We start from the raw sequence: 12,345 nt of genomic DNA, 5'->3' as shown, positions 1-12,345 counted from the left end.
TTTTATTCGTTCATGGGATGTGGACATTGCTGGCTGGGCCAGCATTTGTTGTCCATCTCTAATTCTCCTTGAGAAGGTGGTGGTGGGCTGCTTGAGCTGCTACAGTCCAAGTACAGTAGGAACACCCACAATGCTGTGAGGAGGGGAGTTCTAGACTTTTGACCCACCGGCAGTGAAGGAATGGTGATAGAGCTCCAAGTTAGAATGCTGAGTGTCTTGGAGGTGGTGGTGTTCCCATGCATGTGCTGCCCTTTGTTCTTGTTGCCAGAGACTGCAGCTTTGGAAGGCACTGTTGAAGGAGCCTTGGTTAGCTGTTGCAGTGTGGGAGCTGTACCAGTGTGCTGTATTGGTCTTTTCATTTAAGGGGAGACGTAAATATGTTGGAAGTAGTTCAGAGAATGTTTACTAAACTAATTCCAGAAGTGAGTGGATTGTCTTTTGAGGAAAGATTGGAGAGGTTAGTTTTGTTTCCACTGGAATTTCGAAGAGTGAAAGGCAACTTGATCGAAACCTTTCAGATCCTGAGGGGTGTTGACAGCGTGGATGTCAAGAGGATGTTTCCTCTTGTTGGACAATCTAGAACTAGGGGTCAGTGTTTAAAATCACAGGGTCTCTCATTTAAGACCAAGATAAGGAGAAATATGTTCTCAGAGGTTTGAGAGTCTCTGGAACCCTCTTCTTCAAAAGACAGTGGAAGCAGTGTCTTTGATTAGTTTTAAGGCAGAGCTAGATGGGTTCTCCGTGAGCAAGGGGTGAAAGGTTATTGGGGGGGGGGGGTCAGCAGGAATGTGGGGTTAAAGTTACAATCAGATCAGCCATGATCTTATTGAGTGGCGGCACAGGCTCAAAAGGGCTGCGTGGCCCACTTCTGCTCCTAATTCATATGTTCATTTGTAGATAATTACAGGCGCAAGTCATTTAAATAAAGTATTATTAGACCCAGTAAGCAGATAATCTGCTTGTAATAATCTTACAGAGGCCAGTCTTCCATCACCTCTTACTTACGGTGATATCTTTTTTTATTCATTCATGGGACATGGGTGTCGTGGCTGGACAACATTTATTGCCCATCTCTAGTTGCCCTTGTTCAGAGGGCAGTTGAGAGTCAACCACATTGCTGTGGCTCTGGAGTTGCATGTTGCCCAGGTAAGTGAACCAGATGGGTTTTTCCAACAATTGGCAATGGTTTCATGGTCATCAGTAGATTCTTAATTCCAGATACTTTTTATTGAATTCAAATTCCACCTTCTGCCATGGTGGCATTTGAACCCGGGTCTCCAGAACATTCATTGAGTTTCTGAATTAATAGTCGAGCGATAATGCCACTTGGTCATCAACTCCCCTCTATCCAAGTGCCGTTCAAGTCCTACAGAGTTTGATTGATTTTAAACCTCCCGCTGCTCCTTCCCTATTGGGCAAGTCTCCACTCACCAAATAGGTGAGCTCATATTCAGCTCAGCCAATGGGGATATCTATTGATGATCCCCCATGGCCATCATAACACTGCTGTTACTTATGACAGCGTAGTAGTATTGACTCTGAATTTTTAGGGATGCAGGGAGGGAGTGGGAACAACCTTCACTAACCTTGACCCCAAAGTACAGTAAACACTGATATCCTACTGAATGTATCTGTTTTCGGGCTGGAAACTTGCCAGATTGAGAGACTGGCCAACAGTTGGGTGGGGGAGGCCTGTGTAACAAAACTGCAGTCAGGGACTCAAGAAATTATCAGGGCTTGCTGAGAGATGATAGGGTTGGAGGACAGTCATGGCAGGTTAGTTTGCACCGTTGTGAAGAAGCACCCCTGCACTTCCTGAAGCAATGCTGCAGAAGCTCTGACGAAGGGTCACCCAGACCTGAAACATCGGCTCTATTCTCTCTCCACAGATGCTGTCAAACCTGCTGAGATTTTCCAGCATTTTCTGCTTTTGCTGCAAAAGCAGTTGCCCGGTTGAATCCTTCGGTTCTTGCCTCCCTTCAGCTGGTGGTTTTTGCCCTGCTCTGGGAAACCCTGCCACAGCCATTAACCGGCTGCCAAGATCTAAGGGATGCAGCCTCATTAACATTGGAGCAGATGCCTCCCCCGCCCCAGTTAACCTTCGTGACGGACTTGGTTTGGGTTTCCCTTGTTAAGAATTGAAACCCAACTACCCTACCATTCTCCTGTCCATCCTGCTGGTGTAACAGGGGGTTAAAATACCCCCCCCCCCATTGTGCCAATATCAATATCATCCAATTATTATTTATTGCATTCCTTGTTGTCTGCTGCAGCTGGGTATTTAGTTTAAAGAGGGATGAATGGTGAGACTTGTTAAAAAGTAACGGCCTTGTTGATTGTAACTCAATTGATGTGTTAGATTATTCCATATTCACTTTCTATTGACCAGCGCTGAAATGCATGAATGGAAATGCAGTGAATATCTCGTACTGATCTCCCTTGTGCTCCCGATATAGAGTAATGGACATAAATCAGTCGCAGAGCAGTAATGTATCAAGTGGTTCTGAAATAACAAATTCCTACTGCCATTTTTATTATCTGGAACACATGAATTATTAAAAATTAATTGGCTCTTGATGGAATTTGGTCACAAGTTGGGGGAAATTTTGCAGGCTTTCATGAATAGATTATGTAGAGGTTACGTGGCGTAACTGAATTGCAACTTCGACCTGGGCTTTTAAATTTTAATTCATTCTGCTGTTCTTAAGATTCATGTCAAAACGTTTGGTCTGTGACATCAGCTACCATAACAGAAGTTTGGAACAATATTTGATGTACATTTTGATTGCGTGATGCGACAGTATTGGGTCCCTTTCACATTTGGAATTTGAGGCACTCCATATGCAATTCTGTACATTTTCCGGATTATAAATCACGATGATCAAAAAAAAATGACTAAAGCAATTTGAACTACTTAATTTCCATTTGGTTTTTTTATGCATCATATGTCACAGTGTTTAACAATCGCTCTGAGTCTCATGGTGGATTTACATTAATTTTACTGGCAAAGGACCAGAAAATGTCGTGACAAGTCAGATGGAACTAATTCATTACAGCGTGCCCATCAGTTATCATATTTGACCATGAATGGAGTTACACTTGTAACTTCTTTTGGTTTCGCTTGCAGATCCCTCAGCAATAGCTCACACGTATCAGAGTGCATTAACATCGAAAGCTTCCTTCCGTGTTGCTTCAGAGTGTCTTAGAAACCCTTCCCTTCTCTGTCACAAGAAGTCAAAATGAAACTGATGCAAAATGAAACTGGTTTCAGCAAAAACAAGTTTGATTACTTTTTGTAATAGATGATAGGTGGTCAGATTTAGCCCTGAATGAGAATCTTGTTGAACATATTTTCCTTATTTCTACTATTTAATTCTCTTGGGTCTTGGGTCTATAATAATATGCAGGGATAGAGGGAAAAGGCAGGGGAATGCCATGAATCCACAATGCTGGTTTGGAAAGTAGTTTCAAAAGCTTAGCTTAAAGTTTATTTATTTTAGTGTCACAAGTAGGCTTACATTAACACTGCAATGAAGTTACTGTGAGAATCCCCTAGTCATCATACTTCAGCGCCTGTTCGGGTGCAGAGAGGGAGGATTTAGCATGACCAATGCACTTAACCAGTGCATCCTTTGGACTGTGGGAGGAAACCAGAGCACCCAGAGAAAACCCACACAGACACGGGGAGAACGTGCAGTCTCCGCACAGACAGTGACCCAATCCAGGATTCAAACCTGGGTCCCTGGCGCTGTGAGGCAGCAATGCTAACCGCTAGGCCATGGTGCCATCCTAGGAGAGAGCATCGGCCCTGGAGAGCTAATGCAGGCAATGACTTTCCTCCCACAGTCCAAAGATGTGCAAGTTGGATGGATTGGCCACTAAATTGCTCCTTAGTGTCCCAAGATTTGTAGTTTAGATGGATTAGTCATGGTAAATGTGTGGTGTTACAGGGATAGGGTGCGGGAGGGGGCCTGGGTAAGATACTCTGCCAGAGAGTCGGTGCAGCCTCAATGGGCTGAATGGCCTCCTTCTGCGCTGTCGGGGTTCTATGATTTTTCAGCACCATAACAATTCTGTGATATCCAAGTCAGTTCCATTGTTGGAGATACTTATTAGATTGCAGTTCTCTCTTGCTGAATCAACTTTTAACTCTGACACCAAAATAGGTGGAAAGGCAAGTTGTGAGAGGGTTTACATAGGGATATTGAGAGGTTAGGTAGGACAAAATGTTGGGAAATGCAGCATAGTGTGGGAAAATGTGAAGTTGTTCACTCTGGAAGACAGGACGTCAACAGAATATTATTTAAATGGTGAAAAACTGCAGAAAGCTACAACACAAAAAGATTTGGGGATACTTGTGCATGAAACACAGAAAACTAGCACACAGTTACAACAGGTAACCAGTAAGGCTAATGGAATGTTGGCTCTTATTGCAAGAGGGTCGGAGTATAAGAGTAGGAAGTCTTGCTACAACTGTGCAAGATACTAGTGAGACCACATCTGGAGTACTGTGAGTAGTTTTGGTCCCCTTATTTAAGGAAAGGAGGCCGTTCAGAAAAGGCTCACTAGGATGATCCCGGGTATGGAAGAATTGTCGTATGAGGAAAGGTTATACAGGTTAGGACTCAACTCATCGGAATTTAGAATGATGAGAGGTCATCTCATAGAAACATATAGGATTTTTTCCCTCCCACAACCTGGAAAGACGTGCTGGTCGGGTGCATTGGCCGTGCTAAATTCTCTCTCACTGTACTCGAACAGGCGCCGGAATGTGGCGACGAGGGGATTTTCACAGTAACTTCATTGCAGTGTTAATGTAAGCCTATTTGTGACACTAATAAATAAACTTCAAACTTTAATTTGTAGAAATCCTCTGCCCGCTGCCCCCACTCATTCATGTCGCAAAGTTATTTGCTTTCTTGTGAGTTTTGAAATCTTGCAGCTGCCAAAAGTCTTTTTAAAGATTTTGTAAATTTTGATTGAATGAAATAGACCCCACTTTCAGCAATGTCGTCCTTTGAATTACGACCGTCACTTTTCTATGGCAGAATTATTCTATTATTAATGAAGTACCTGATGGAAAAATTTAAATGAGCAATTGCATATACATGTCTGAAATTATACATTCATTTTAATGATTAAATAGTTTGGTGCTTAAAGTTACATTTTCTAGTTAATCTTAATTGTTTGAAGATTTTAGTTGCATTAAAGGCTTAACAGAAGTGGCTTTTAATTGAGCTTGGGCGATTTTGCTTTGTTTCAAAGATTCCTTCTGGATCCTGCACAAGGAAAGGTTGATTTCTCTCTGGGATTCAAGCCCAGGCATTCTCCTGAAGGAATTGATCGAAGGAGATTTGATCTAGTCAGACTGCACTGCTGAAAGCTTGAATGCTGCCCCTTCTCTCTCTCTCTCTCTCTCTCCCCCCCCTTTGCTATTTTTAAACATCTGTAAAATTAACAAAGAGCAAGAGATGTACTTGACGGGAGCATCATATCTATTATCATATTATTTTAAGAAATTAAATTGTGAACAATCCCATCAGATTTATGAGTAGTTTGACAATAACAGAGATGACAGAGATAAAACATGATGTGGAGATGCCGGCGTTGGACTGGGGTAAACACAGTAAGAAGTTTAACAACACCAGGTTAAAGTCCAACAGGTTTATTTGGTAGCAAAAGCCACACAAGCTTTCGAGGCTCTAAGCCCCTTCTTCAGGTGAGTGGGAATTCTGTTCACAAACAGAACTTATAAAGACACAGACTCAATTTACATGAATAATGGTTGGAATGCGAATACTTACAACTAATCCAGTCTTGTGAACAGAATTCCCACTCACCTGAAGAAGGGGCTTAGAGCCTCGAAAGCTTGTGTGGCTTTTGCTACCAAATAAACCTGTTGGACTTTAACCTGGTGTTGTTAAACTTCTTACAGAGATAAAACAGCCAGAGAGTGGTGAATCTGTGGAACTCTTTGCCGCAGAAAGCTGTGGAGGCCAAGTCATTGAGTGTCTTTAAGATAGAGATAGATAGGTTCTTGATTGATAAGGGGATCAGGGGTTATGGGAAAAAGGCAGGAGAATGGGGATGAGAAAAATATCAGCTGTGATTGAATGGCGGAGCAGACTTGATGGGCCAAGTGGCCTAATTCTGCTCCTATGTCTTATGGTCTAATATGGATTGCTGTTGACTTGAGTCATTCAGAACTGGTGCTGTCTTTTGTTCTTATCTTTCATTGGGTGTGCCAACTGACCCTTCAAGCATTGGTTGCCCATCCTAACCACCCTTGAACTGAGTGGCTTGTTTGGCCATTTCAGAGGGCGGTTCAGAGTCACAGGTAGGGACAGATTTGTTCCAGGGGGAGTCTTTTGGACACCATTACTGATGAGACTAGCTTTCAATTCCAGAACTTTTTTTAATTAATTGAATTTAAATTCCACCAGCGGTGAAAAAGTACCTGAATGAGTACTTGGCACGCCATAACATTCAAGGCAACAGGCCAAGCGCTGGCAAGTGGGATTAGGTGGGCAGGTCAGGACATTTCATGTGTTGGTGCAGACTCAATGAGCCAAAGGGCCTCTTCTGCACTGTAGTATTCTGTGATCCTGTAGTTGTGCTGGGATTTGAACTCATGTCTCCAGAGCCACTGGGATACCAGTCCGGTGACTTTACCACAGTTTTCCGGTGATAATTTCTGAGTTTTACTAGAAGGAGCATTGGAAATCACTGAAAATGTAAAGAACTAAAAATGTTTTTTTAATCTAAGCTAAACTTGACATCATCTTATGAAATAAAAGCAGTGTGCAGCCTGAAGTGAATTAAAACAGATTACAATAAACTCACAGGTGAATTGTTTTGGTGTGTGACTTTCTTTGTACAGCTGTTCTTTTTAATGCTGAATCCATAGCCCCATTTCTTGAACACTGTTGAGTTCTAAAGAAACTACATTTTTAAGGCAGTCGACCACAGGGGTGACGGAGGGAATTCAGGACATAATTTTAATTTAAACTTGTGAACACAAGGCCACCAGTTATAGAAATGGTGCAATCTTCATTTCCACAATAGTTTTGTGATGACTTCAGCCAGGCTAATGAGGTGGGCTTGCTAGAGTATGAACTACCTGATGAGTCTTGGCTGGGGTGTACTATAAACCCCGACAGTCACATTTTGATTTGATGTTTTAAGTTTCCTTTGTACTTTGCTTTTTGGGTTCGGGCTCCTTTTGGGGAGCTGCCCCTTTTAATTTGTCCCTATGTTGATTTGAGTTCGTTCATTTGTTTGGTATTTAAAAGAGCTACCTGATGAGTCTTAATTGATGGTTAAATCAGGGAGCCTCATGCTCCCTATTTAAAGCAGGTGTGTCAGACTCCCAGCCTGCATTTCAGCAGGGAGTGACTGGAGAGCTGGCTGTGTACAGATGCATGGTGTAAATAAAGTAACTTGGTGACGGGACTTTGGTCTCCGTGGAGTTATCACAAGTTCCATAACTGGAAAAATGCTTACATGCTGGTCAGATTATAAAAGCAAGGACTGAACTGTTTCGATTTCATTAGACTAGTCCTTACTTTCTCTTTCGCCCAAATGAAATATCCTGGATTGCATTGATTAGGAGTAATCTTTAGATGTGCCTGCACGATTTGGATCTAAAAAGCAAGTCTTGCTTTGCTTTCCAAAAGGTTGTGTTATCGAAAATCTTTGACTTGTGGTTCCATAAATACACCTGCGGAAATATCATGTAAAGTTCTGGGATTCAGATCAAAAAAACAGCAACAAAACATTGAACAAAAAACTGCCCGAACACTTCGCAGAGCTATAATCGCACAATAGTGGACACTAGGCCATAGAAAGACTTGGTGAAGATGGTGAGGATTCTTTCGATAAAATAACTGAGAAGTGACCTAATGTCCTTATCGAAGTTAATCAAAGCTGTATGTGTGACAAGCCTGCCCACTTTTCTTGAAATAAAAACACGCTTGGTCAGAATTAATGGAAGAAATGTACCTCGACACCAGAGCTAAAAGTTTTCGAATAAGTTTATATGTGACAACTCTAAATGTAAATGTAACTGCTCTCCCTTGACGGATGCCTCTGCTTTTATGAATTCCAGTGCATGAGGTACTTAAGTTCCCATTTAGAACACTTCAGCCAAATTGTAAAAATAAATCTTCCCTACTTCTCACTCATTCCTTCAGTTAAAGTGAGCAATTTCGGAATTTCACTGAACTTTGGAGCCTCTTAGTCTTCTCTTATAACAAGCTACTTCAAATAGGGACATTCAGATTTGACATTTAACAATCGGGGGAAGTAAATTATAGTTTATTCCACAGGACAACGTGAAAATTGTTCTCAAGGTGCAACTGTAGTACTAACTGGCAGATAAAATGTTAACCAATAAAGGCAAAGTAAAGAAAGCATTCTTTCTGGTTGTATCACAGCTTGGTATGGCTCCTGCTCTGTTCAAGACCGCAAGAAACAACAAAAGGTCGCGAATGTAGCCCAATCCATCGCTCAACTCAGTCTCGCATCCATCGACTCTGTCTACGCTTCCCGCTGCCTCGGCAAAGCAGCCAGCATAATTAAGGACCCCACACTCCCTGGACATACTTTCTTCCACCTTCTGGGAAAAAGATATAAAAGTCTGAGATCATGTACCAATCGACTCATGAACAGCTTCTTCCCTGCTGCCATCAGACTTTGAATGGACCTATCTCACATTAAGTTGATCTTTCTTTACACCCTAGCTATGGCTGTAACACTACACTCTGCACTCTCTCGTTTCCTTCTCTATGTGCGGTATGCTTTGTCTGTATAGCGTGCAAGAAACAATACTTTTCACTGTATACTAATACATGTGACAATAATAAATCAAATCAAATCAAAATCAATTAAACTTGTATTTCTGCTTAAGCCTCACTGGGGCTACATCCGATCTGCCCTGTGTTTAAAAAAAATGCACGTGGTAGGAATGCAGAAAAGATTTAGATGCCAATTTTAATTATATATCTCAGATTACCAAATAAACACGTTTTCAAAAACATAAGTACCATTTTTTTTCTGTGGGAAAATTGAATGTTGGGAAATATTTTGGCCAATTTGGCCCCAAGTTTGGCAGATGACATTTTCTGCAATGATAAATTCACAAATCTGTGCAATTGCAATCAGATTTTGTGTTGCTGCAACAGTCGTAACTTCTGACTGTCATCGAATTGTAATTTGGTTGGGGAAGAAAATGCTTTTCAGTTTCTAAATGGTGAAAAGCTAGAACAGAGTAGAAGTCCAAAGAGACTTGGGGGCAGACAAGAGGCAGATGAAATTTAATGTAGAAAAGTGTAAAGTGATGCATTTTGAGAGAAGTGCAATATAGACTCAATGGCACAGATCTAAAGAGTGTGCAGGGGCAGAGGGATCTATGGGTGTATTTGCATTGACATTTGATCGATGGGCGGCACGATGGCACAGTGGTTGGCACTGTTGCCTCAAAGCGCCAGGGACCCAGGTTCAATTCGGGCCTTGGGTGACTGTCTATCGGGAGTTTGCACGTTCTCCTAGTGTCTGTGTGGATTTCCTTCGGGTGCTCCAGTTTCCTCCACAGTCCAAAGATGTGCACGTGAGGTGGATTGGCCATGCTAAATTGCCCCTTATTGCCTGAGATGTAAGGGGATTAGCAGGATAAACAAGTGGGGTTATGGGAATAGGGCCGGGGTGGGCTGCTCTGTCGGAGAGTCAGTACAGACTCGATGGCCGAGTGCCTTCCTTTCGCACGGTAGCACAGTGGTTAGCACTGCTGTCTCACAGTGCCAGGGATCTGGGTTCGATTCCCAGCTTCGGTCACTGCCTGTGCAGAATCTGCACGTTTTCCCTGTGTCTGCGTAGGTTTCCTCCTACAGTCCAAAAGACATGCTGGTTAAATGCATTGGCTGTGCTAAATTCTCCCTCAGTATACCCAAACCGGAGTATGGCGACGAGGAGATTTTCACAGTAACTTTGCTGCAGTGTTAATGTAAACTTACTTGTGATGCTAATAAATAAAGATAAACAACTTAATAATTCTATGACTTGAAGGTGGCAGGACATGCTGAGGGTGGTGAAAGCATTGGAACTTGGGTTTCGTAAGAAGAGACATTGGGTACAAAAGAAGGGAAGTTATGCTGAACAATGATAACACTCTTCTTGGGCCACAACTAGAGCACTCCATCCAGTTCTGATCACCACACCTTGGGAAAGATGTTAATGTACTTGAGATGTTACAAAGGCGATTCACTGGAATGGTTCCAGGGTTAGGGATATCCGCTACAAGGTTAGGCTGGGGTGGTTCTTCTCAGAGGAAAGGATTCAGGAATGCTTGATAGAGGTGCCCGAGGTTATGACAGATTTGGCTAGAGTCAAGAAGGACTAATTGTTCCATTAGCTGGTGGCACAAAGTCTAAGAAGCACAGATTTAAAGTTTTGGGCAAAGGATGCAGGAGGAATGTGGGGGAACCTATTTACCCAGTGAATGGTAATGACCGGTAATTACTGCCCCACAAGGGTTATGGAAACAGACACTCATTGATTTCAGGAAGAAATTGCATGGGTTCTTGAAGGAAATATACTTGCAGGGCTAGAGGGTTAGGGCAGGTGAATAGGGACGATTGGATTGCTGGTATGGATTCAGTGGACTGAATGGTGTCCTTCTGTGCCATGAATAAATGGCTCGATTACTCTACAGGTGGAACCCTGTACCTTCTCCCCATGGCAAGTTTGATGAAGGGGGCATTTAATTAGCTGGGAGGGTGGCAGGTGGAGGCCCTACCATTTTCCCGTCTCCATCTCAATTAAGTCCATGGCAAGAAGGCCTTTTGGCGACCTCCCCTCCCCACTACCAATTGAAGCCCTTACGCTGGCATTGACTGCCCTGTCTATGCAAAATAATTTTTTGCTGGAATGTGGGTAAAATAAAACTGCATTATTGCCCATTTCTAGTTGCCTTCAATTGTTGGCAGTGGGTTTTCTCCTTTTAACTATTGCACTCCTTGTGCTGATGGTTCTCTCACCATGATGCCCAACAGGGAATTCCTGTTGAATTGAATTGATTTATTATTGTCACATGTATTGGGATATAGTGGAAAGTATTGTTTCTTGTGCGCTTTAGAAACAAAACGTACCGTTCATAGAGAAGGAAAGGAGAGGGTGCAGAATACAGTGTTACAGTCACAGATTGGATAAGGAGAAAGATCAATTTAATATGTGATACGACCAGTCAAAAATCTGATGGCAGCAGAGACGAAGCTGTTCTTGAGTCAACTGGTACGTGTTCTCAGAGCTTTGTATCTTTTACCCGATGGAAAAAGGTGGAAGAGGTGCGTGGGGTCCTTGATTATGCTGGCAGCTTTTCCAAGGCACAAAATCTGTGAAGGGGATGGCTATTGAGCCAATATGCATACTGATTCAGCATTGTCATCTAATTTATTGAATATATTGGCAGCAATACAATGTAGCAGAAAACCTTTGAGTGCTTATGCTTTAGGTTTCTAATTCCCAATTTTAACACAATCTGTATAACCTGTGATGGCTGCTTGTCAGTGTTTAAGAATCTTCTCACCATACTTATCGTCTGTCTATCTGCTATTTCCTTGATGCTCTTATTAATCACATTAAACAAATGTTAAGTTGTGTATGTCCATTCTGACAAGGCACAATTAATATTTCTAATAGGCTTCAGTGCTAACGGAACGTAAAACATGAAATGAGAAAAGCACACCCACCTTACTCCTCCTTGTATAATCTAAACTCTTGTGGATTTGAGCAAATCCATATAGCAACAGCCTCCAGATGTTCTGGATGCACAAGTTCTGCAGCTGAATCTTTAAGCCTATCTCCATCAGGGGATCAACTGGCTTGGCTTAAAAGCATAACATCAAAACAGTTTTAAGGAATGAACATTTTCTGAAGCCACTTTGCAACTCCAAGTAAAACTGAGGGAACATTCAGTTAGTAATTAAGATCAATCAAGGTTGTAGGTCAAGGTGACAAATATCGCAAGGATGTTTTTAATGCAGAGTAGTTTTTAATGTTATAGTAAAAAGCAGCGCGCTGTGGACAGTTACACCGGAACTGTACTTAAATTAAATGGCATATTACGTACAAAGTGTGTTTTAACCGGATAAGGTAAAAAAAATTGAAATCATTAGCTTATGCTTCTTTCACAATTGGACACCACAATGATTGAAACGAATATTTAAATTAAGGTTTTGTGTTTTTAAAGTCATACAATATACCAGTAACAGATATTTGCGGTGTAGGAATTTCTAGAGTTTTATTTTAATCTTTTGCCAACTTTATAATTGTTTTCCCTTGGTATAAGTT

The 12,345-nt window shown here is 41.9% G+C and overlaps 1 protein-coding gene across 4 annotated transcripts in view; it reads left to right on the top strand.

Annotated features, from left to right (window-relative positions):
* unc13c (unc-13 homolog C (C. elegans)) overlaps positions 1-12,345 on the top strand; it is a 640,043-nt gene that overhangs the window by 297,779 nt on the left and 329,919 nt on the right. The gene's annotated exons all lie outside the window — the stretch shown is intronic.

This window comes from Mustelus asterias, chromosome 24 (genome assembly GCF_964213995.1).
Source record: "Mustelus asterias chromosome 24, sMusAst1.hap1.1, whole genome shotgun sequence".
In the NCBI taxonomy this organism is placed as follows: domain Eukaryota; kingdom Metazoa; phylum Chordata; class Chondrichthyes; order Carcharhiniformes; family Triakidae; genus Mustelus; species Mustelus asterias.
This window is presented reverse-complemented; position numbering and strand designations above follow the sequence as displayed.